The sequence below is a fragment of the Microtus ochrogaster genome, chromosome 4, assembly GCF_000317375.1.
Source record: "Microtus ochrogaster isolate Prairie Vole_2 chromosome 4, MicOch1.0, whole genome shotgun sequence".
Taxonomy (NCBI): Eukaryota; Metazoa; Chordata; class Mammalia; order Rodentia; family Cricetidae; genus Microtus; species Microtus ochrogaster.
Window position 1 is genome coordinate 31,639,332 of NC_022011.1, and position 19,952 is coordinate 31,659,283.

The 19,952-nt window shown below is 50.3% G+C and overlaps 1 long non-coding RNA gene across 1 annotated transcript in view; it reads right to left on the bottom strand.

The window, feature by feature from the left end:
* Window positions 1–455: 455 nt before the first annotated feature.
* The window catches only part of LOC113455891, a 44,404-nt gene continuing 24,907 nt past the window's right edge, over window positions 456–19,952 (bottom strand). Inside the window, exons 3-4 of the long non-coding RNA XR_003376824.1 lie at window positions 3,129–3,392; window positions 456–2,992 (exon numbers count right to left, since the gene is read on the bottom strand). This is a non-coding gene — a long non-coding RNA (uncharacterized LOC113455891). The remainder of the gene's footprint in view (window positions 2,993–3,128; window positions 3,393–19,952) is intronic.

Sequence of the window (19,952 nt, forward strand, 5' to 3'; positions counted from 1 at the left end):
TTGGTCAGTGTTTATCACAGTGCTAGACACCTAAGGCAGTGCACACCCACATCGCATCTTTCTTCTGACAGGGACTTACTCCTCTCTGTCAAACACTCTGAAACAACAGAAATTTGGTATCGGTCTTGAAGGTGATAACCTTGGAGACTCGGGGGAGCATTGGACAGCCAAAGCACACTTTCCTTGGTGTTTCTCAGGTGGACACTCTTATTTTTCCTCTCTAGGGCTCTCTCTTTTATTCTTTTTTCAGTGTTTTTTCTCTCTCTTGTTCTCTCTACCTCCCTCCCCCTCCCTCCTCCCTCCCTCTCTCTCTCCCCAACCTCTTTCTATTTTTATCTCAAGCACATAGTAACTATTAATTCTCCCTAAATACTTCCAAACATAAGGCTTGCCTTGATCAGAAGAGATTCATTGGAAAGCAGCATTCACGTAAACATTTTCTCTCCCTCCTTTAAACCTGATGAGAACGAACCTTCCGGACAGCATCCTCGCCGATGCTCTTTGGCCAGGCACCTCACTTGATGCCCTCCCTTTGTCTTCACAACAGCCCTGCTCATGTTGTACACTCAGGAGCTAGGTCCTCTTCTCCACACCCCTCCCCAAGGTAATAACAAGTACTTCTGTGTTCTGGTCCATGGGCTAAAATCTCAGCATTTTATTGATTATCCCAAAGCACAATTCTGTGCTCTTATTCATTCAAAGATGTCTCTGTTGCCCTTGGTTTATAGCTATAAACTATCCAGCACAAGTCTTGGTTCCTGATTTGATTCATTAAATCTTCACAATAGAGTGGTCTTCACTTGCTGAATATTGATGTTCCCTTCAGTGTGTGGCAGGGCCCTGGAACCCACCTAGTGTGGGTACACACACTAGTACACCTCGTGCCATGCCATGCCTTGGTGACTAGAGTGGCGGTACCTTCAGGTGGGACATAAAAGCCAAGTGTCTTCTGCCTTCCCTATAGCCCTCACAATGGGAGCTCTGATTTATGTGGCTGAAGCGGGACTTCCTGGAGCCCAGCTGCAGTGAGGATCCTCCAGTCCGTGGAGAGACCCCATAGAAACACACTGAACAGCAGCTGGTTCAGCTCAGCTTTGGCATCTCCCCAGCCAGATCGCCTGCCACAGAACTGTCGAGGGGTCCCAGGTTCTGGCACCCAGCCAGTGGACTTCAGAACTGAGGCTTAGGCATGCTGAGTCAGAGCCCAGTCATCCCCACTCTGACTTTCCAAATTCCTGAGACACAGAATTCATGAGGTCAACAGAGCCGTGATTGTATTAGACACGAAGAATGGGGGGGTGCTGGGCAGTAATGGGGGCACTGGGTAAGGACTGCTTCAGTACAGTGTAGATCAAACAATGTGGGTGACTTTGTTAAGCAGGCCAGTAACTGCCCCAGAAGACCGTCACGGTCCAACTGACAGTCCTTGAAATAGTATTCAGATCCATTTGTCCCAAGGAAAAGACCCAGCTTCCTCTAAAGTTATTTGCTTATATATGTGCCTTTTCATCTGCAGCACATTCTTCAATTATTTATTGAAGTCTTCCGTTTGTTTCGGACTAGATTTTAGGCACTTGGGAGCCAAAGCATGTCTCATGTTCTGTGTTCACCATATAGCGTAGCTCTAGTAGAGCCTAGCGCCCTGGCTCCTCCCAGGCCCCTTAGGCTCTGGTCAGCAGGACTCTGGACCTGACTACCTAGTTTGGCCACTCCACTTACTCCTTCTGACCTGAGGAACTCTGCCTGGGGATTCAGGAATTGGACAGAACCCAGAAAGGTCAAGAAGCCTAGGGTTAGGACAGACTCTGGGCTCCCAATAAAGTCTGACCTTACCTAGGACCAATGTCTTGGAGACTCGTTTTAGGCCAGGAACCAGTTTTTAGCTGATAGATTCCAGGGTTGCTCTGAAGTTCCTGTGAAGTGACAGGAGAAAGGCTTCCACGCAGATTCGCCATGGAAATGGAAGCGCCGCGTTACTACCTGCTGCGAGCTCCTCTGAGAAATGGGGATAATAACAGTGATTATTCCCTGCCTGGATTGCTGTGATACCCTCCGAGCCGCTCTTCCTACTTCTATTTTTGTGCTTTTAAAAGGCGGCTTCACCCAGCAGCTGGGCAATCTTTCTTAATATGCAAATCAGGCTAAGTCCTCCTGTTTAAAAACCTCCAATAACTTCACACTGTGGCTGAAGTTTGCAGTGCCGCTCAAGCCTGGAAAGCCCTATGTCATACAGCTCAGTCTGCTAAGATGCCCTCTGCCCTTCGCCCTCTTGATACCCAGCTTCCTCTCAGTCCTTCAACCTCACCAAGACCTTCACAGCCCCAAGACATTTCCTCCTGCTCTCTTGCACGGATCTATATTAGGTGCTGACCAGTGTGTGTGTCAGCCCCCCCCCCCACAAAGGCTTCCTTACCCATCTTCCTGTGCAGTCTCAGTGCACCAGTGCTTGTCACAACCCCACCACAGACACAGTCACCTCGTGATATTTGCTGTCCACTCTAGTGTGAATCCCGCCAGCAAAGCAGCCACCCCTCAGCAAACATTTGTTGAAGAATGAAGAAATGAATGAGAATGTGGGGGCCCCATGACATGTAGGGTCGCATCTGCTCCATGCCCCACAGAGAAGATGGTGGTGGTGTGGCTAATGAAGCGTTGATGGCAGATATGGGGTTCCTCAGGCCTGATATCACCCCCTGTTCTCTGGGCAGGATGTTCCCCATGGACAGAGACACGGCTGAGTGTCTGTAGCTCTCAGCCCTCTGGGGCCCTTAGCGTCATGACTGCCTGGCCCAGATCACTGCTGCAGGAGTACTTCGTCTTCAGATGCTCTCAGGACAACTTTACCATTAGGTCAGAGAGGACTTCAGTAGAGCAAGTCACGGATGGACCAGTCGGTGACACTGCAGAGTCTGGTGTGAGCGGCCTCCTGCTCCAGTTGACTCCAAACCAGCACTACAGCCTGGGGTCCAGTGAGTGGCAGAGCCAAGCTGCCCTGTAAGGATATCAGAAGCCATGTTGCCGCAGACACCCCTACCAGGGGCCCGGCTCCCCTCCACCAACCCCAACAACAAAAGCAGGCAGGGAAACCAGTCCAGTCATAAACTGTAAGTCAGGGGTCAGCTGCATACCTTCTGTCCATCTGGTCTTTGCTGGCCGAGAGGGCTGAAAAAGAAACATCTACAAGAGACAGGGCCTTGCTGACACTCCAGGAGGACCATGAGAAGCGGTAGACAGATGGGGAGGCTGAAGGATAGGTTCTGGCTGCTCCTTGTTCCCAGGTGGGGTCTAGCCTCAGTAGGACCGTGAGCGTTTGTGGTGGAACCAGCGGCAGGGGCACCCAGCTTGGTTTGCAAGGATCACAGGTAGAGATCTTGCTGCAGCTCTTTGCTTTCCTACCAGAGACCAAAGTGTCAGGGATTTTCCCACAGGAATCCCTTTTCATGCTTATCTGAAGTGGGGTGTGAAAATGGGTAGCTACCTGGGCACAAGGGGAGGAAGGAGGAAGCTGCCTGTTTCCTAGCGACTCAGGGAGCAGGGACAAGGGGTGTCACTGTGCACGTGGCTTTTTTCCCAGGGGTCAACTTGCTCCGCTGGCAGCTGGGACAGGGAGGGCATGGCCTGGCACCTGAAGGCTTTCCCACAGCAGGTAAGCTGTTGGTTTTATCTCGGCTCACTTCTATCAAGGAAACAAGATTTTTTTTTTTTAAAAAAAAATGAAATTAAAGTGGTGGTGGGTGATTTATGGGCCTCTCCAGAAGTAAGCCCCTCTCTCTATAACACTGAATAAATCCCAGAGAAAGAAAGCTGCTACCTCACCGGCCTGGCCACTCACTACTTAGGGCAGTGATTCTCAACCTTCCTAACGCTGCAACCCTTTAATACAGTTTCTCACACTGTGGTGACCCCAACCATAAAATTATTTTCGTTGCCACTTAATAATTGTAATTTTGCTATTGTTACAAATCATAATGTAAATATCTGATATGTGACCCCTGTGGATGGATGGCTCGACCTTAAAGGGTCATGACCCATAGACTGAAAACCACTGCTCTAGATACTTAGCAAAGTTCCTGGGAGGTGACCTGACACAAGTAGAACCAAAGAGACTCCCAAAGCTTGTTTGACCTTTTCCAAGTCCTGTCTGGGATCTGGCAGAGGGAATGCTCTTAGCGGATACATCTCCCCAACTCTCTGCATCAGACTCATCCCTCTCTGAAGGGCACAGAACTGCCACCTTTCTGCTCTGTACAGAGGTCAGGACACCTGCAGTCAGCCAAGGACAAATCAGGATCTTGGCTGAGCAAAGTTGAGACTGGTCAGACAGGTTTTGGAGAGAGGCCTAGGCTCTCACTCTCTTTCATTGACAAATGCTTACACAGCCACTGAATGTGAGCACGGGAAGGAACTCGGACCAGAGAAGCCTGAGGAGCTGGCCAGGCCCTGGGCACACGCGGGCCCACCATCTGCACCCTGAGCTCCCTTCCACTGGCGCGCCTCTGAAGGCCAGGACCCAGCCCAGCCCTGGGCCTTGCATCTGAAATGTTTCCTTGCTCAGCCCCTTCCTGGCCTTAAGAAGCAAGTATGATCACCTGTTTTGAAAACTTCTCTGCTTGTTGGGCTGTCCCTACATCCCCAGGAGATATCAAACCTTTAAATTCGCAATTTACATTTAAATCTTTAAATTTAAAGAAAAACCTTTAAATGAGGGCTCTGACCCCCATCCAGGTTAGGTTATGCCAGAGGGAGTTAGCAGCACATGGGCTCAGAGATCAGGAGACCCTGGGGAAAACAGCCGCATGACCTGAAGTACGGGTACCATTCGCATGCATGGTTTAACACTGAGGGCTTTGTGGGTGCGCAGCCGTAAACCCTGTTACTCTGTGACATTTTAAACATTTAGTAAGTGGCTTCATGCTGCATTTGTCATTTTATATCAGCTTCCTTACTTAAAATTGTATGTTTTGCTATCTATTTTTGTCAGTGTAGTCTGTTTGAATTCATTATAATGCCACATACTTAATTTGAATTTTTCTAATATCTAGTCAGTGAGGTATTTCAGCAGATAAAGGTGGCTGAGTCCTATTCCTAAGGACCACATGGTAGAAGGAGAGTACTGAAGCCTGTAGGTTGTGTTCTGACCTCCACACCGTGTGTGCGCGCGCACACACACACACACGCATGCACGCACGCACACACACACGCACTAAATAAATGCAATGAAAAGTCTAAGCCTGTTTTCCAGCATCCGTATTTAGGGGAACAGCCTGATGGTTTTGATGCATTTATTTTCATCTTCATAAGTGTAGTGCAGTGAGTGCTGGGGTCTAGGAAAGGAGCCCTCTTCCTTTTCTGTACGTGTGGTCAGATCCCCTAAGGTCAGTACCCCAAGCCTTCTGTATACAGCGCCTTCCCGTTATCACCAGGCTCAGGTGTGCTGAGTCAACTTATCCCACCTCGTGCAACTTTGGGCCCTTTCTCTGAGCTACATCTTCTCCTTTGCCCTTACGCCCTAAAATATTGTGAATGAGATGGTCTGTGTTTTTAGTTTCGCAGTAAGTCTTCCTGACTCAGTAGGAATATTACTCCCATGGCACACCCCAGGTTTCACCAGCCCACACTCAAATTCAACGCAGTCTTAGGATCGTGTGGTCTCTCACTGGGCTCAGTCCTATGAAGCTTTCCCTTGGCCAAATCCACCAAAATCTGTATCAAGGCAATACATACATATATACATACATACATACATACATACATACATACATACATACATATATACAGACAGGCAGACAGAAATAAAAGATGAAGTGCCAAGATTGAAGAGGTTATTCTTACTACAGAATTCTCTCAGTGGCTTCAATGAGTCCCCAGGAAAATGTGACAGGCATTGGATGAAGATAATCACATGAATTGCCCTGATATGCCAGAAAAATACAGAACAAACTAAAGCAGCTGGACCGAGTGATTTAGTCAGAAAAGCAATCATGTTATGCCATGTACAATTTTCACAATAATTGAGGATTTTTTTCTTTGCTTTGCTTTGCTTGTTTTTCAAGACAGGGTTTCTTAGTACCTGTGGAGCCTGTCCTGGAACTCACTCTGTAGACCAGGCAGGTCTCGAACTCACAGAAATCCACCTGCCTCTGCCTCCCGAGTGCTAGAATTGAAGGCATGTGCCATCACCACTCAGCTAACTGGGTTTTTTTTAAAAAAAATATTTATTTTTACATATGTGTATATATGAGTGTATGCTTACATGTGTGTAAGTGCCCTAGGCTCCAGAACAGGCAGGTCGGATCCCCTGTAAGATGGAGTCACATGCAGGTGTAGGCCACCGGAAATGGGTTCTGTGAACCAAGCCCTCTGGAGAGCAACGCGTGCTCTAAAGCGCTCTCTCTCCAGCTTCCAAAAGGTTGTTTGTTTGTTTTTGTAATTTTTGACTTCTGAGAAGGGCAATGGATTAATCCCTTTTCTCCTCCAGTAACTCAGCAGAAACACACTCAGCAGAAACCATCCAGCCTTCAAAGGAGGGGTCTTATTAGAGGCCCAGAGGTGCAGGAGAGATAAAGCGCCACTACACAGGCACCCATCTTGGGTTTCCAGACTGTTGCCTACCCGACCGGCCTGTGCCCCTCTGCTCTTTCCCAGACCCCTCATTTTGAGATGCTTCTTGTCACTTAGTAGACTCCTGGACCGAATACAGGCCTCACACAGTCAGAAAACCCACAACTCCTTTGTGGGAATGTTGTCGTCACTTCTCAACAGGCAGACTGCAAATCAGAATCCCTAAACTCCACCCCACCCCGCCCTATCCCCCACCCACCTACCAGGTGTCCGCTGGAAGCTTCCTCTGGGTCTGTCTCCAGATCTTGGATCTCCATGGAGCAAAATCCTAAACAAAATACACTTTGTTCTCGCCGGAGGATATTTCTACAAGGTGGTCCCACAGCCGGGTCTACACAGTGAGTTCCAGAACATACAGAGACCCCATCTCTAAATAAATAAATAAATATCTTTAAATGCGGCATGAATGCTGTCACAGCCCAGCCCAAGTTCAGTGTCCACGGTTGTCTACAGAATTGAAAGCTTCTCAACGCCCCCAAACAGCTGCATCCTACAGTCTCCGGCACTGGGTGCTTCCAGGCTAGGCTCTGTAGCCTGAGCTCGCAGGGCCTAGGTTCCCGTAGCATAGAGGAATATCAGCCACATGTGGACATTAAGTGCACGCAGCCTAGGAAGGCAGATCCCACAAATGGGATGGGCCCGTTTCAGTGCTACAATAGGTTACCGTGTGGCCTGGGCCAGACCTAGGATATGGCCATGACATCTGCCCAGGGAGAGTTTATTTTGTTTTTAATATTTATTAATTTTATTATGTATACAATATTCTGTCTGTGTGTATGCCTGCAGGCCAGAAAAGGGCACCAGACCTCATTACAGATGGTTGTGAGCCACCATGTGGTTGCCGGGAATTGAACTCAGGACCTTTGGAAGAGCAGGCAATGCTCTTAACCACTGAGCCATCTCTCCAGCCCCCCCCCCCACCCAGGGAGAGTTTTGAAGATTTGTTGCCTTTTCGGTCTATCTCCAGTTGCTCAGATCATCTCTACCCAGCCATCACTGCTGTTGGGTTTAACCAGAACAGAAGCCAGCAGCAAAGACCTACGGATGCTAACTAGGACCAGCAAGCATGGCTGGAGGTCCCCAAGGGAGCTGCTGGAGCCCTAGGCTGGCTGACCGCATCTTTGGCAAGAGTCAACACTGGGCTTTGCTTCCCCTCTGATCTGCCAGCCTGTGTTCCTGGCTGGGTCAGGCAGTGGAGCCAAGACAAATACTGTGTATGAGCTCACTGGCCTGGGCCCAAAGCTCAGATGTGCAATCTGAAATGCAGGGTTCGGATCAGGGTCCTAACTGGGAAAAAAATAAGCATGAAATCTTGAAACAAAAAAACAACTTCAGCCCGAACCATTTCAGAGGTTAAAGTTGTTCAGCTCCAAATGTTGCTAATGGTGAAAGCAAGATTTAAATGGCCCCCCTGGGAGAGATAGAAAAGCGGGGAGATTCCCAGAAAGGGATGAGGAGGATGGAGCCTGTATAGTACGTTAACATTTTAAGAAGATAAAAGGTAAAATTCAGCCCAGGGGACTGCGGTGACCTGTGACAGGAGAACTTGGAGTCCACAGCCCCCTCCCTCAGCAGCTCCAGGACTCAGTTTCCCCTCAGCTACTGCCTGTGCTGTCTCTCTGTGTCGCACAGGGCAATGTGAAGATGGAGGGCATGTGCTACAGAGAAAGGAGGGGGTGGGGGAACGTGGGGAGGACTATGTGGTAAACAAGGACAGCAAAGCCAGTTGTCCCCATAAAAACCAGCAGGCCAGTCCAAGGGACCAAAGTCCCTGATGTCAGGAAGGTGGTCACATCCTTGCTTCACTGTGTACCTTTCCAGACTAGGGAGGCAGTAGCCGTGGGTGCGGATGTCAGGGCCAGAGAGACGACCATGAGTTCCAGAGAGTTCATGGGGCGAGCAAGCCAAAGAGCTGCAGGAGTTTGGCTCTCAATCTGCTGGTAAATATGCTAATCACACACAGGTCTTTGCCTGTTCTCAGGGACTTAGTATCTGAGAGATGGGCAACTTCCTAAGTGGCTGCAATAAACATCACTGAGCTCGAACACGAGAGGTGTAAGCCACTCTCACGCACAGAACAGACTGTCTCTGGGGAGCCAGAAGGAATGGCGCTGATTTGGGGAGAAGCATGGTCTTCATTCTGGAAACACCGAGTTCCAGGGCCTCTGTGGAGACCAATTATCATGTGCAGAAGGTAGTAATGGCTCAATCAGCTACAGCAATCCAGACTCCAGAAAGGAGCTGGGCACAGTGGAATAGCCCTGTAATCCCAGCACTGAGAAATCTGAGATAGGAAGATCTCAAGTTCAAAGCCAACCTGGGCTACACAGTAAGACCTTATTCCCAAACAATAACAACAACTACTTTGATATATACTTGGTCCAGATGGAATTACCCCCATCTGTGCTTTATTTCCCTCACCGTGGTGTAATTATGGATACCTTCAGAGACCCTGAGTTTGGTTAAACCCAGACATATGAAGCACCTTTGTGTCCAGGAGCCAAAGGCTACTACACAGGCTGCTACACATCTTTTAACTTTAGTCCTAAATCTGAGAAGCTTTACTGACTGGTGCCCGCATCCTCTGCGGCTCAGCGCAGCCCCAGAGCCCACTCCGACCCTCTGAGAAACACGTGCGGCCAGAGGAGGCCGAGCAGGTATTCTACTCCCAGGCAGTTGCCCAGACAGCTGGAGCCAATGCTCAGCTGCGGTCTCATCCGGAGGCTCGCTCTGCCCCGCAGACGTCCCTGGGAATAACATCCTGCAATCAGACAGCTTTCCCAACTGGCTCTTTCCAAATTGCATTTGAAGTAGATCTGGGCCCAAAAGGGGATCCCCAAGCTCTTCACTGTGAAAAGCTTACGTGATGCATTTCCACGAGCACTTACGCAAAGATGACGGGCTCATAAACACTAATGAGATGTCTGGCTGCTGTCCAAGTGTATCCGCGGAAGACCATTTTCTCATCCCAGGGTTCTGAGATTAGTAAATTGCATGAGCAGCTACCAAGAAGCAGCTGTTAAGTGCTGTTACAGTCATTCTATTTCACGCAGGCCTTTAAACATTTCCTCTTTAACCCTTAAGAAACATGCACCAAGGAGCACACACAAAATAATTTTTTTAATATAAGGAATACATTTCTGTAACTTAGTGTTCTTGCTCAAACCTCAAGCAGAAGGGTGAATGTGACATGAGTTCATTCATTCTCCACATCATTACTGAACCCCTTATGTGTGTCAGGAGCCCAGTCAGAGGCTGAGGGCTTACCAATAAATAAGCACACAGCCTCTACCATGGAGGTGAAGGAGACCCGAGGACAAAGTATGGTCACAGCCACCTGCAGGTGGAGCCGTTCTCCTCACAGCACGGCCACACTACAGATCCCAGCTGCATGCCACATGACGACAGACAGCCCTCGCCCGAAACTTTGGAAGGGTTTCAAACAGGCAACAGCAGGTAACAACCCAGCCTGAGCCCTCCTGCCTCTACTGCCCACCCTCCTTGGCACTGGTCAGGTTCTCAGAGCCCGCATTCCCTAATCAGCTCCTTCAGACTCTACAGTTCAATGAATATAGAAAGAGGAGGGCAGCACGCAGCAAGGATGGGCCTGCAGTAATCCCCTAATGAATCGGAGCAGGGGTTCACATATTGTCTTCTGTTGTGAGGTTCAGCGGTAGACAATGCCTTCAAGGTCTGTGGGTGTCAACGGGGGGGGGGGTCACTGAAGACCTCCCTCACGGGCCCTTTTTCCTCCTGGTGCTGCTTTCCACACCCCAGCCCCGGGTCTCGGAACCAATCATCTGTCTGGAAGAGTCCTTCACCCCTTCCTCACCTGTTTGTCACTGTGAGATGGCGGCCCAAACCTCCTGCCTAGTAGGAGGGAGAATGTGGTCAGAAAGAAACTCTGGCCAAGCCGTGGTTTACAAATGCTACCAACCACAAGCCATTTGTGGGTTCACAGATGACATGGGCAGAGTCCCCGGGAAACTGTTGTGCTTAAAGTCCTCAACCAGCAGATGTGGCTCACTCGTCTGGACTGATGACAGACCTAGGACCCACTCGGTTCCATTGCCCCTCAAAGCTGAGAAAGTGTGGCACTCCCTCCTTTCAAGGCCAGGCTGCTGCCTGCAGCTGTGGTAGCCTGACCCCCTGATTTACCACAGTTGCTAGTGGGTACCTCTGCTACCAGGTTCAGCCCATAGAGGGAGACTCTGAGGCGGGGGGTGGGGGGACCCATCAGCTGGTCACCAATAGAGTGACATTGAGTCCAGAACAAGCAGAGCGGGTCCCAGTCAGCCTGCTTTGCCTTCCATAAACGCTGAGGGTACTTAAAAAGATGTAAGAAACCAAACCAAACTTTCCAGCATGATCCAAGCGAGTCCCTGTTGGCCTTTGTAGGGATGTGTGCATATTCTGAGACATCTCCTGCCTGTGGCCTACCACACATCATTGTGACCCTCTCTCTCCTTTCCACGCAGGCCCCGCCCCTCCCACTCATAGCAGATACCCTGGTGGCTCTGGACACTCTGGGCATGGTGCTCACAGAGTCCTGGGTCTCCACAGGTGTCTTAGTTCTTTCTTCCTTCCTCTCTAGGGTCCCTTCTCCTGGCTAGAACCGCAGCCCTGGGACTTCTGTACCCTCATCAGAATAGCATCACTGATGAAAACATGAAGTGGAGTAAGACAGGTACGGGCTGGAGTTTGAACCAGCGACAGAGAGCTCATAGGCTATACAGAACCAAGTGCACTCAGCAGAGGGTTCCCACCAGGGCTTCCAGGAGGGAGGGCTTGGAACAAGGGGCAGAGGAGCCAGGGAAGGTGTGAGCAGGAGCATAGCCTGGGGTTTCTATGGACATGTCAGGGGAAGCAGAGCAAGTGGCTTAGAGGGCTATCTCCAGACCCCAGGCAGGACGGCAAGGGCAGGAGCCCAGAGCATGAGAAGATGTGGAGGGGGTCTGCCTTGGATTGGCTGTTCGCATACGGAAAGTGTTCTAAAGCTACTGTTGTTCCTCGGGGTCTAGGCCTAGATGAGGACAGAATAGAAGAAATGGTTCCTGAGCCTCTTTGGGTGACACTCTGTCCCTTCCCTTGCCCTGGGGGCTCAGAGCCTGAGAGGAGGAAGGGAACCTTTGCTATCCTCAGAGCTCAGGACCCAGACAGAAAACCTCAACTCCTCCTCTGGCCCAGGCCCTGTCTGCTTCCTCCCTCTTCCTTTCTTAGCTGATCCCAGGGCCTGCTGGTACTGCTCAGCTGTCCTTGATTTTCCCATACTCCTCGGTGCTCCGCCTGGTCCCTGGTGCTCTTTAGGGGTCATCTTCCCGCTGGTCAGGCGAACCAGCACTAGAAACTTCCTCACCTCCCCATACCCTACACCCCCACACCCTACTCTTTACCCCGCATCTTACGCCCATCCTTACCTCTTCACCCATGCAGCCCCCACACACGCACACCCCTGTTCATCCCCCGCACCCACCCGAACGCCCCTCACATGCACCCCACCTGGTCCTGGACCCCATTCTCACACCAACCAGGCCCTCGTGTACTACCCAGGGGCAGGAGGGGCTGGGCATTTGGAGTCTGTCTGAAGACCTAGAGAGCAAAGGGTCCCGGTACGTCATGCTGCTTAGAGAAGAAATCAGCTCTCTGATCTTCCCCTAGAGAACTGCACAGATAATAAACAGACTGAAGCCAACTGAAACAGGAAGGAAGAGCTGGCTCCGACCCAGTGACAACCAGGAAAGATGTCCTGACTGGAAACCACTGGCTATTTCTCCCTCCTGCCGGCAGTTAGGGGAAAGGAAGGTTGCAGCTGGCCACCCGATCTCCACAGCAGAACTGCCCTGGCAGGAGTATTATCAATGGGTTCTGTCCTGGATGCTGGGCTGCAGAAAGAGCCCCACTGCCTTGGTTCACTTGAGGTTTTAGAACTTAGAAGGAGCAGTGGGGATGATTGGGCTGCTCAAGGACAGGATCTCCTGTCTGTCCCAGGACTGTCATAATTACCCTCAGCTCCTGGGGAAATCATTTTAAAATTTATTATGAGTTGCCCAGATGCCAGATAGTGGGGACAGATGTGTGACCTCCATGTACCTGAGAAGCAAGCAAAAGATTTGGGTTAGCCTGGCCAGACCTCACAGAGGCTGAAGTTCTGGGATTTGAACCAAATGCAGAGAGCTCATAGTGTGTGTGTGTGTGTGTGTGTGTGTGTGTGTGTGTGTGTGTGTGCTGTATAATATATTACATTATACACGTGTGTTGAGTTTGGATGCACAGGCATCAGCTAACAGATTCCTGCTTCATCCAGAACATGGACTTTTTCTTCCAAGGATGTCAACATCTGGAGGGAGTCACCCATAGCATGAGGCTCAGGGGTTGTCTGCACCCAAACTCTACTGATTTAAATGACAATCCGATAGAAGCACCTTCCCGAATGCAGCTATAGAGGCTTGGCCAACCATCTGGAGTTGGAGGCCAGCAAGGGGCTACGCACTACAGCTATAGCCTCACTGAGAGCCTCACATGACCTAAGTGTGAATCCTGTGCCCTGCTGAGAGTGCACAGATTAGGGAGCCAGAACAGGACAGCAGAATGCATTCCCCAGTGATGAGTGATGGCTCAGCCAGCACCCACTGCTGTCTGTTAAATCACAGATCAGATAGTATCAAATTCACTGTATTTTTCTTGTCTCTAGGTACCCCAAAGAGAAAACACACAAAGAAAAAAGAAAACAGGCCCAAGGCTAAAGCCCAGGGTTCAGAAGTAGGTGTGGTGTCTGTGCCCCAAGGCCCCGAAGGCTAACTGGGAGGGAGGATGAATCTCTTCAGCCCAGATAGCGCAAGTATGTAGTTTTCCAAGATGGATTATCAGGATCAGATGGTGGCATCTGCGGAGCTCGAGGTCCTGCTGACAAGTTCTCTGTGTGGGAAATAGTATTCACCATCAGGCCCCTGTGAGCGAGAAAGGCGTGGAGTACCAGCATAAGCCAGCTGAAGGCTGCAGGAGATGTTCGGCTAAAAAACTAAATGGAGTAAAAAGATCAAGGTCTAAGATTTTCCCAGCCAAGCCCAAAGGCCTATGTTGATTTCCCTGCGACCTAGGAAACAAAGCTCTTCCATCTAGGTGGTCCCTCACAGACTGTGCCTACCTTGGTCTGGGCTTTTTAACCTCTGGCCCAAGGGAAATAAATAAATAAATAAACAAACAAACCTGATGCTGAGCCAGTGTTTCCTGTTCCTATGTTAAGAGAGAAAGAAGATGTGGTTTGGCTCCCCAACAAGGAAACTGAAGCCCCACAATGCCATTAAGGCTCTTGTTTCCCTGGAAGGACAGTGGAATGGGGAACCCAGGGGGCAGGGAGGAGAGAAGCGTGGGAAGAAGTCCCTGTTGCCGACCTTGGTAGGAAAGGATGTGTACAGGAGGGAAGCCTGGGACAGACACTGGGGAACGGTCAGTGGGCAGTAGGGATGAGCAGAGACAGGAAGGAAAGCAGCCCAGGAGCAGCACTGAAGAGTAAGGAAGTTCCGGGGTCCAGGGCACTGTCCGAGGACTCAGCTCTGTCATTTTTGGTGCCGCTCAAATTCTAAGTGCGTGAAAAGATTTTGTTTCTTCCCAAATGTTGATTCTGATTTTGAAATCTTTCTAACAAGACATTAAACTACATTAGCGTAGAAGACACGGATTGCTCCCCAAGTGGCAGCTTTCAAAACTGCACCCCACATGGTCTGTGCTCTGTTGTTCTAAAAGTGGGTGTTGGGTGGATGGGAGTTGCCTTAGCTGTGGGAGGCTATGCCCCTTCCCACAATGCCCAATCTTTATGCTTTGTGGGTCTACTCCCAAACAGCAGTCTTGAGACAGGAGGACCAAGTGAGTTCTCTCCTTTGCCGATGCACCATAGAAATCCCTGAACCCACACCGAGCAAGGACTCCTCACCAGCTAAACCTGTTGCTGCGCGGAACAGTGGCCGTTCCACTGGGTGAGAGCCAGCAAGAGCAGAGGAAGGGCGGTAAAGCGGGGTAGGCCGTCCACACCTGCTGGTTAAGAGCCGCCTTTGGATTTGGCAAGGATTTCTTGGATATGACACCAAGCACACAAGCAACAGAAGCAAACATAGACAAACCTGAAAGCTGTGAAGGAGTCAATAGCAAAAAGACAACCCGTGGAAAGGCAAAAAGAAAAAAAAAAAAAGAAAAAGAAAAAAATGCTAACCACATGCCTGAGAAAGGGTTAAAAACTCCCACTGCCGAGGGGCTAATAGGGCTGGCTCCACACTGCCACCTGCAGTAGCCGCCTGGGGAGTTCAGTTGGGAGACCTTGGCTCAGGTGAACCGGCAAGAAAGATTATGAAGCACACTTGGAGTTGATGAAGAAGAGGGTTAACTTAGGTTTAAGCTGGCGCAGGTGGGGGTGGGTGTAATACAGAGGAATTCAGAGAAAGGCTCGCACACCCCCAAGCCTGAGTCATGGGCTCCCCCAGAGAGCTGAACTTGAGTGTCCTTACAATAACCAAGTAGAGGCTTTTGGTGGCTTCTGAAGTTACTTCTCAAAAGGTGGCTGTGGTGGTTTAATTGTAATGTAATTGGCCCTTATAATCTCAGAGGGAGTGGCACTATTAGGAGGTGTGGCTTTGTTGGAGTAGGAAGTGTGTGTCACTGTGGGGGCAGGCTTTGAGGTTTCCTATGCTCAGAATACAGCTTCAACTTTTTTTTTTTTTTTTTTTTTTTTTTTTTTTGATTGCAGGTTCTTTCTGGGGATCAGACTCCAGTCTCATGCTTGCCTGGCAAGCACATTGGCCGGAGGAGCCATTTCCCCGGTTCCTTGGTGATTTGAATACAAGTCCCTGCCACTTCTGTAAGGCTGGCGTGGAGCAGGGGCTGTTCACTACTCCTGCCTCTGTCTTTGTGCTCTGGAAGCTGCTTGTCTTTATGATTGTTAGAGCTGATTTGGGGGTTTATTTATGCCATGGGCAAAAATAATTCTCCTAGGAGACACAGCCTAGCTCCTTAATCTCTTAAGAGGAAAGAGTCAAAGGACAGGATGGGCCTCCACCGTACACGTGTGTCCTGTTCCTGCAACCCACTGTCCCAGGTCTGAGGGAAAGACAAGCAAGGGACCATCAGGGGGGTGCAGGCTGCTTTTCCTAGAACCAAGTCTGGGTTGAGAGTCTGGGTGAGATCAGATCTACCCAACTGTAATTGTCCCAGCTTTCTGGAGAGTCGCTTTCTGATATCAGTAACCCCAGAGACTGTTTAAGATAATCTAAGAGGGATATGGGTCCAGGGATCGCCAATCCCTAGCCTCCTCTTCCTCCTTGGTACCCCACAGCACAGCCTGAATCCAGAAAGAATGACCAATCTGTGTGGCTATCAGCACTGCTATGACACTGTGTCCCTGTGATCAGCTCCCTCCAGAGATGACCCTGACCTCCGGGATCTGACCCCCATCTTCAGTTTCTACACTAGATCCTGGTTCAGAAGACCAAATTCATAGAGCCCTATACCTGGCCTTGGCAGCTGTAGTAGCCATAACAGCCATGTTTCCCCCTGCAGAGCCAAAGAGAACCCTGCTCCTTCCTCCCACTCCCTTCTGCACACATGAAAAATCATTCCAATTCTCTTGGTGTCTCCAATCACACCCTCCTGTGTTCCTCAGACCCCTTGCCAGTTGGCAAAGTCAGCTCAGGTTTTGTCTTGTGTCTCCTGGGAGGGTGACACAGGGATGCCATTACTCTTTCAGGACTTCTGCTACACATTGGGTACAGGTAAAGAAGCTGCCACTGGCCCAGATCCCAAATTCATAAGAATCCAAATAGCAGTAGCAAAGTAGGGGATGTTGATGAACACAAAAGCAAAGCAATTAGGAGGTGGCTGTCTAGCAAAAACACACAGCAAGCAGGGTAGGAGAGGGCACCCAGGCAAGGCCATTCTAATGACAGTCACTAGGAAAGGAACCTGGCATAGTTAAGGGGTCAGGTCTGGGGCTAGCGGTGCTACCTCACGGTTCTAGAGAGAAACCATGAGATTCCCAGTCTGGTCTCATTCTCTCGTCATCTCCCTCACAGAGATGCAGAGACAGCCTGGAGTAGAGCCGTACCTCAGACACCAAGGCAAAGGCTTGTTGAGCACCTGCAGACTTCCTGCGGGGCTGTGGATTCTGTAACAGAGTAGGATGTGGTGAAAAATGCCTCTGACAGCCTCCACAGGATTGCGGCTTCTCGAATGGAGTGGGACTCTCCGGAGGAAATCCACACTTCCAGCCTGCTGAGGGCTCACAGCCTCCCACACGCTTGTCCCTTCCCACCAGACTCACCTGCAGTAGTAGCTGAGGGCTCCTCCCCCATCACAGATAGCATCTGGCTCATTTACGGTCTCACTTCGTCTCACTGTCACTAGAGTCTCGGCCTTCTCTGCCCACACTCCTGCTCATGGGCACTGATGTTGAGCAAGCAGGCCCTGACTCTGGCTCTCCTAGCTTAGAGCATACACTTTGTGAGCCCAGCCCTTCCAGAGCCTTCATTTCTTTTTCTTTTTTCTTTTTATTTTCTTTTTTTTGTTTTTTTTTAATTTAATTTATTTATTTATTATGTATACAGTACTCTGCCCACATGTATTTCTGCAGGCCAGAAGAGGGCACCAAATCTCATTACAGATGGTTGTGAGCCACCATGTGGATGCTGGGAATTGAACTCAGGACCTTTGGAAGAGCAGGCAGAGCTCTTAACCACTGAGCCATCTCCACAGCCCTTTTTTTGGTTTTTAGAGACAGGGTTTCTCTGTAGCTTTGGTGCCTGTCCCGGAACTAGCTCTTGTAGACCAGGCTGGTCTCGAACTCCCAGAGATCCGCCTGCCTCTGCCTCCCGAGTGCTAGGATTAAAGGTGTGCGCCACCACCGCCCGGCATGAGCCTTCATTTCTTTACCTGTGGAGTCAGCATGACATCCTCTGTCCTTGTCCCCAGGAGATCTGGACTAGGGTGGGTATGCCAGCACCCATGTCCTCACTCCAGATGGAGCCCCAAGCCTGGCTATGATGCATGGGGTCATTACAGTGTCCCACAGGACAGTTCACTCTCTCTCGGGGGTCATTACAGTGTCCCTCAGGACAGTTCACTCTCTCTCTCAGGGCTGCCTTAGGATCTGAAGTTCCGGGCAGAGCTCACAGCTGTCTGCTCCCCTAGTGTTGCCATAAAGGGACTCACAGCAGAAAGGCTCTTGGTTTGAGGAGAGGCAAGTAGACTGTGGTCCCTACTCTTTGTCCTTGGTCACTAGACTCTGTCTCTGCAGGCACAGCCTGACACGGCAGGACAGGCTTCTTGGGACACTGCCATACTGGTGCCCAGGGGGGGCTAGGACCTCCCACGTCGATCATCAATCAAGAAAATGCAGTCTTGCCTTTTCCCATGGGGCATTTTCTCAGTCAAGGTTCCCATTTCCCAAATGGCTAGCTTATGTCAAGTTGACATAAAACTAATCATCACACCATGGTATAAGAACCCAGGAGGGGGCTGGAGAGATGGCTCAGCGGTTGAGAGCACTGACTTTTCTTACACAGGTTCCAAGTTCAATTTCCAGCAATGCACATGTTGGCTCACAGCCATTTGTAATGAGTTCTGGCGCCCTCTTCTGGCCTGTAGGCATACACACAGACAAAACACTATATAATAAATAAATGAATGAATAAATAAATAAGTCTGTGCTGATAGGTGGTGGCGCATGCCTTTAATCCCAGCACTCTGGAGGCAGAGGCAGGTGGATCTCTGTGAGTTCGAGGCCAGCCTGCTCTACAGAGTGAGAGAAACCCCTGTCTCAAAAGGAAAAACAAAAACAAAAAACCAGGAGGATATTTTAAAACTTAGACCTAAAAGATAGACCTGTATTGGTGAATATCATCTCAGTCCCAGTAGGTACAAAGCTGCCTGGTGAGCTTGTTGCCCGGTTTGGTCCTCCTGGGCCACACTCAGAGGGTGAGCCTGTATGTCCTTTCAACACTGGGCTCTTCCCTACCCCGTGCATGCCAAGCTAGTACAGACCAGCCCAGGCCACAGTTCTGGGTACCGATTGCCTCAGCTACCTCACACCATTTCCAGAACAGGCTATGGGCCAACAGCTGAATCTGGTAAACAGAAACCTAAGCGCTAGCTGGGGCGAGCGGGGGAGCTGGTGGCAACCAGCGCCTGGGCACAGCAGGCAAGTCAGGCTTCTTGGGACAAGGCCAAAGCACTGCAAAAGAGCTCGGTCCTGAGCAAAACTGCTGGAGGTGATGGCCTCTCGAGGGACAATTGTTCGTTGGACTTGGCGTGGAAACTCTGTTGTTTCTTTTCCCAATTTGGGGAAACCCCAAACCGGATTTGCCCATTCTGTTTGCACAAGACAGAGCTGCCTTTTCCAAAAGGACTTCGGGCTGTGTTCATGGAGAGCAAGTCTCAGCCCAGAGAGAAAACGCTGCTCAGACGGGCACCTAATCTCAGCTGCCGTTTCCTTCTGATTGGACCACTGACGGTCTTTGTGGAGGAAAAGTCAAGAAAGGGGCTTTAGGAGGAGAAATGGCAGAAGAAGCTAGAAGATGAGGGGAGTCCTGAGAAGGACAGAAACTCCAAACCGGGACCTGGGGACTTCCAGCAACAGTGTACCGAGAAGGGCACTGACTGCTCCAACACGAAAAACGGCCCCTGCACTACAAAGTGGGTGTCGTCTGTAGACCTGAGGGTTCCCCCAGTTTGTGTTGTGCCACAGAGCCCTGGCCTTGCCTCCTCCTGATCCCTACCCAACACACACACACACACACAGTAAACTTCATCAGCCTCTCCTCACAGTCTGGGCTAAACACACATACACACACACACACACACACACACGCACGCACGCACGCACGCACGCACACACTACATATGCATATATACCACACACCCCAAAGTCTACTGAACGCTGGTCCAGTAACCATCCAAGACCTTGTCGCTGGGTCTCCACTGAAGTTCAGGATCTCACTTTGACATAACACTAGTCACGAAGACAGTGTGTGATCAGCTCTCACTTTGTCAGGCATTGCAGCTCTGTCTTGTTCACTGGAAGAGGAGTCTCTGTTGCTTGAGGGCCACCAGCAGTTCTGTAAAGAGAGATCCCCGGAGATCTGAGCTCCTCCCAAATGCCACCTGCAGTCCAGCAGGAACCATCCCCAAGGGCTCCTCCGAGCCCAACCTGAACAAGAAAGCCTATAGTTCTGCTGCAGCTCAGGAGACCTGGAACCAGCCTATCCAGACCACACTATCCAGCCTATCCAGACCATACTACCCAGCCTATCCAGACCACACTATCCAGCCTATCCAGACCACACTACCCA